The sequence below is a fragment of the Tenrec ecaudatus genome, chromosome 8 (genome assembly GCF_050624435.1).
Source record: "Tenrec ecaudatus isolate mTenEca1 chromosome 8, mTenEca1.hap1, whole genome shotgun sequence".
NCBI classification, from domain to species: domain Eukaryota; kingdom Metazoa; phylum Chordata; class Mammalia; order Afrosoricida; family Tenrecidae; genus Tenrec; species Tenrec ecaudatus.
In genome coordinates, this window is record NC_134537.1 from 41,776,566 (window position 1) to 41,782,565 (window position 6,000).

The 6,000-nt window shown below is 50.7% G+C and overlaps 1 non-coding gene across 1 annotated transcript; it reads left to right on the forward strand.

Moving 5' to 3' along the window:
* Positions 1-5,436: 5,436 nt before the first annotated feature.
* LOC142455621 (U1 spliceosomal RNA) lies at positions 5,437-5,597 on the forward strand. Its single transcript, XR_012785802.1, has one exon. It is a non-coding gene; the product is annotated as a U1 spliceosomal RNA (small nuclear RNA).
* The last annotated feature ends 403 nt before the right edge of the window (positions 5,598-6,000 follow it).

Below are 6,000 nucleotides of genomic sequence, written 5' to 3' on the forward strand. Positions count from 1 at the left end.
GAAGGATGAGGAAGACTTGTATGATTTTGTTTGAATAGAATTTTTTTCCCCAAAGTGCTGGCAGTTTTCTGCTTTTGGTTGGTTCCCCCCTCCCCCCCCCCCTTTACAGACCTGGTAAGATATCGGGATAAGTCCTTTTAAGCCCATTTGTTGGCACAAGATACAAAGGAGTTGAAAAGTTTAAGTGAACTGATGCTGAAATGTAGGTCTCATAATTTAATTTCTTTTCTCATCCTTTTGAAGTGTCCTTAAAGGGACATTTACACCAAAACACCTATGCTTGCTCATGCAGATGTATATGCATATGTTAAAGTATATGCATGTGTGTGAAGGTTGGAATGTAAAAATGTGATACTGTAAATGAGAACGACATTTTCAACGTGATTTTCGAGCTATTGGGAAAACTCAGGCTTAGAAATGGATTTGAATTTGTAAAACAAGAACACTTTAGCCTTTGCATACTTACTTATTCACCACACAGATGAAATGTTAAAAGTTGTAAGGTTTTTCATCTTTCTTACCTTCTCCCAATCAGAAAGATTTTGACACTAAAACTTGCGTCAGGATGTAGCAGGGGCAAAAGCAAAACTGCATCGTCAGAGATAATTGCGCTAAGTCCTTCCTGGGGCCTAGGTCTTCCTCAGGAGCCCCCGTGGGCTACGTGTTGGGCTGCTGACCTCAAGGTCAGCGGTTCTAAACCACTGGCCGTGGGACAAAAGGGGTTTCTACTGTAAAGATTCTCAGCCTGGAAAACCCACAGGGGGAGTTCTACCCTTGTGAGTTATCAACTCTGGCGGTGAATTTGGTGAGGTCCTTCAGCAAGGTGGGGTCATTGATCACTTACTTGGTAACAGCCATTGTTCTCAGTGGTGGGCAGGTGAGTTCTATGAGCATCTTTCATTTATTTGAAGATCTGAAGGGCATGTCTACTGAACGTCATTAAAGCAAACCAGTGTGTGGAGGTGCTGTGCTGAGAAACCTCCGTTTCAAACGAATTTAGGAAGTACTGTTCGTTCCCCATTCTAGGATAGTAGAAATCCTAGAAAAGGGATGCACACCAGTACAACAACAGTACTGTAGCATTAGGGAACATTTTTAAAAATTAGCCCTACTTAGAAATACTTAGCTTGCTGTATACGTGGTGGAAACGAGACTGGAGACCTGGTTCGCTGTACTGAAGAGGAACTGTGCGGGCAGGCTGGTTGGGAGGGGGCGGGGTGGGGGCGGCGCACTGGGGTGAGTGCGCCTCCTGGAAGTGGGAAACTAACGGGACCAGGGCTACAAATACGCTACTCTCGTCAGCTGTCCGCTGGCCTCTAATTCAGGGCAACTACTGACCACTGACCGGCGAAGGCAGGCTGCGCCCGCAGAGATTTGCAGCCTTGGATACGCTGTCAGAATCCACTCGGAGTGAGCTTCTCCATTCTAGAGCTTTTTTAAAAAACCGTTTTCACTATAAAACTTGCTGTCTTAAACTCCTGCCTTCTGGTTTCACGGGCATTCCCCCGTGATCACGAAGCTTTTGCCACTGACAATTTGAGAGTGAAGGGATGGCCAAAGCCATGGAGAGAGGGTGCCCAGAGGCAGCTCACTGCGAGCAGCTCCACTGGCGATCAGGCCCACAGTTCTTACCACAGTTGTTGGATGCAATTTGCTGATCTGGTTGTGAACAGATAATGGTTAAAAGAACAACTTGCCATCCAGTCTGACTTCTGGCGACCCCATAGGGAGGGGTGGAACTGTCCCCGCAGGAGGTTTCCCGGATTAACCCGGAGTAGAAGGCCCTGTGTTTCTTCCAATGGCGCTCAATGGAAGGACAGTATGTAAGTCTGATGGATTGTAATCATTGTATTTTTAAGGAAGATATTTCCCAAGTAGCATAACCACTGCTGTATGGGGCGGCTTTAAATGGACTACAGTTCTGGGTGAGGATTGTGCTGTTGGACAACCCACACTTCAGGTGGCCAAGGAATGGTGGAGTGGGTAAGGGACTTAGGTCGTTCTGGGTGCTTGTGCACATCCCTTGTCCTTTCTGAGCTTTCCCCCCCCCCCCCATCTGTAAAATGGGAACCATGGGGAAAAAAGACCAATTGGGTTTTGTGAATATCAAATCATTTTGAGATAGTGTGTCAACTAGAGCAATCAGATGTCTCCTAGCATGCATTCTGCAGCTGGTGCAGAGGCACGGAGAGCCGAGTTGGGCTTGGTTTCAAAGCTTCATTCTAGGTAAGCCAGCCTGCCGTCATCGAGTCAGCGCTGACTCAGCGACCCCTGCGGGTTTCCAAAATTATACGGGAGTAGAAAGTCCAGCGTTTTTCCCGTGGAGTTGCTGATGGTTTCGAACTGCCAACCATGCAGATCGTAGCCCAATGGGTAACAGCTGCACCACCAGGGTTCCTGTCTTGCTGAAAACACCTTTCAAAAGGATGAAGAAGATAGGGGGGGGGGGGGTGATTGTCTGTGAATGAAGGAGCCCTGGTGGTGCTGTGGGGGAAGGATAGGACCGCTAACCATAAGGTTGGCAGTTCACACCCACCAGCAGCTCCTTGGGAGAAGGGTGAGGCCATCCACTTGTGTAAGGATTCACAGCCTTGGGGACGCTATATGTGGTTACTGTGAGTCAGAACCGACTAGATAACAGTGGTGGGTCCCTAGACTAAATGGGTCAGCAAAGGGGGAACTAGTTAGGTCGATTATTTTAATCGTCATCTTCAAAGGATAAAGTGTAAAATACAAGAAAATGCCCTAACCTTTGAGAATACAAAAAATCTTAAAGCTCAATAAAAATATCTTGACAGACCTTAGGGGGCTGGGACTGGAGGGAACAAGCTGACAGGCCACTGACAAATAACACAGCAAATGACGTGAACAAAAATGGCCAGCCAGCAGACTTGCAGTGGGGATGCGGGCAGAAATGCAGTCCTGCCTACAAAAGAGAATATATGAAAGTGGAAGCCCCAGCCCCTCCGTTCCGAGCTATTTTCTTGTGAATAGGAACCTTGTAGGCCCATGGGAAACGGCAGACGCACAAAAGAAGCCGCGAGGCTGGCGTGTTGCTGTCGGTTCACCAGGCAGACTCCCACTTTATTCCCAGGCTTCTTTTCTTTCTCCGATTTTCTCCCCACCCCCCCCCCCCCAATGCCATTTTTGTTTTTCCTTCATCTGAGTGTGTGAACAGGAACAGGCAGCTGTCACAAGTGATGCCCTGCCTCTCCGAGGTGGGTTTGTCATGTTATTTAACATCAACGTCTCAGGACATTGTTCTTTGGAAGAAAGTTGTGGGACCAGTAATCATATTCTCAGGGTGTTTTCAGAACATAGAACAGTACCTCATATGTGGTGAGCCTGAGTGAGTGAGTGGATAGTTATTACAGTTAAAAGAGGCATTAGGAAAGCCATTGGAAGGTTCTAGAAGCTCTAATGGCATTAAGATGGGTGATAATTGGCGTCAGTGGCAGGGAAGAATGGCCAGAAGCCTTGAAGCGTCAGGATTCTACACTGGGCCACTGATTCCCGAAGAACACACACACCGGGACCACGGCTGGTGGGAAACGTGCCCTCGGGTTGTGCTGTATTTGTTCCTAGACCCCAGAGCAGCCAGGACTGACTTGAGGTTGTTAGGCAGACTAGCACAGGGATGGGAATGTTAACGCATGCCCAGAGAGCCAGGCCCGGGAACAAGGAGCGGCGCATTGCACATGCTCAGGACGCTCAGGCTTCCCGCCGGCGGGCATGGGTGGGCACTAAACCTGGATTGGCCCACCTGGGCCAGGTGAATTCAATTCAGCCAATGGGGTCGGTCAAGGGTCGTCCATCACGCCTCGCCGTGGAATCCTTGAAAAGGCAGGAGCCTAGAGTAGAGAAAGAGATCTAACATAGAGTCGCAGGGAAGGAGAACGTGGTCTAAGTGATGCTGAGCAGTTTCCACCAGGCTGCATGGTCGGGAGGAGTCCTATGGGTGCCGTGTAAACCTGAAACTTCTCTTAACTCTCATAAAACTCAGTTGGATCACGAGCCAGGCTTGGGCGTGAATTCTTTCTCCCGCGGAGCCTAGGACCGAGGTTCAACTCTATCTCCAGAGAGATCTAACAGTTACTGTTAATAACCGAAGGCACGCCTTTCTCTTTGGCCCCTTCCCATCCCGTCTGCCAGAGAAATGAGGTCATCTCGACCTATGAGAAGGTCAAGGATGGCCAAGGCTCCGCTGGTGGGCGAGTGGGCCCTCGTGTCTTCCTACTCTGGTTGCACAGGAAAGAAGAGGAGGGGCCGTAGAAAGGAGCACGTGGGAAATGCCTCTTGTGCGCCGGGTGGTGGTTAATCTGTGATCTGATCCATGAGATTGGCAGGTGGTCGCCAGAAGGCTTGCACATATTTTCAGATTCTTCGGACTCCCCCTACGTTTGCTGCTACCACTGCCCAAGCCACCCCCAGATCCTACTTGTCTCCTTGCGAGATTGTGTGCATCTGCTCTGCGATGCGCTCCAGCCTTTGTCCAGAGAGGAGGAACCAGGCAAAAACGCCTCTGGAGGAGACTCCTCGTTGCTCTTTGGATAAGCGCTTTGTTCTTGCCTGGTTTCTTCCGTCCCAGCTCAACAGCCTCGTCCCACAACAAGCCTCTCCATCCCTCTGCTCCTTCTCCGGGACCTGCTTCCCTTCCGCCACAAAGGCATGATCTTGACCCTCTACCTACTAATTCCCTCCTAGCTCTTAAGATTTCAGCACCTGCATCCCTTCTGCAGAGAAGCTTATGCTGACCTCCCGGATGAGGCCATGACTTTGTCAGCGTCCCGCACCATGCTTGGGCGCAACAGATAGATGTTGAGTGTGGTGGGGCAAAGAGTCCGGGCCGCAGGAGTTACGTCTGCAGGTGGTAGAGAGGGGACAGCCAGGGCTAACCGCAGATGGACCAGAAAACTGGTTGTGTGATTTTCAAACTGAAAGGGGGGAGAGCAAAAGGGTGGGCCAGATATAACAGCAGGAGAGCAAAGCGACCCTGGATTTCCATGGACAGCGGAATTCCTGAGCCTCCCTCTACCCTGTGAGATAGACCTGTCAGATTGTAGGAGGAAACCACAGCCCTGACACAGGAGAGCCCTTGACAAGGGCACAGTGAGAAGGGAGAGTCAGGTGTGAAATTCAGACCCAACTTTGCTCTTGAAAGCCCGTCCCTGAGTCTTCCATAAATTGTGTTCAAGTCAGTGCTGAATGCTGATTGCCTGGTCAGCGCAGCCTGGGGGGGCTGACAGAACCATCCAGCAAATAAACTGGAGGTCAGAGAAGCCAAAGGAGGTGCAGCAGGGCATGCTATTGGGCGGGTGGGGGTGATAACGAAACTGCTGAACATAAAATTGATCTGAAATGTAAATCCCCCAATTTAAAAAATGTTACTATCAGGCTTCTCTCTGCATCACAAGGAAGCCTGGATTAAGTGTTGGCCTACTTACCTGGCAGGGGGGACCCCCCTCGATCACAAAGGGGTTTTTTCCAGGGCTAGGCTTACCCATTGCACTTCGGATGTGCTGGTCTCTGCGATTTCCCCTAAGGTGGAGAACTCAGCCGCATAATTGGTGGTAGTGGGGGACTGTGGTCTGCCCTCCTGCGGAGGGGGGAGAAAGTATAGCCATCAGGGTGGTGGTTCGCACCCCCCAGCTGCTCCGGTTGGGGAGATGCACAGCCTTGGGCACCCCAGGGAGCAGGTAGTTGGACTCGGTCATATGGGGCGCCTGTGAGTTGGAACTGACTTGTGGCAGTGGGGTACTAGGGTCTGCAGCACTTGTTTTCGTGGGGATCCCACCAGGGCCTGGTTGGGCCAGATGCCAGATGGCTGATAGGAGGGAGAGTGCTGTTCTCTGGTCAGAGGGCAAACCCCCAGAGTCAACAACTAGGTCCTGGAGGAGAGACCTGCTTGGCAGGATCTGGGGACACCTGCTGCAAGGGAATGGCAGCCCCTCCCTTTCCACTCAGCCCTCCCAGGGAACCCAGGACCAGAGGCTCCTCTTC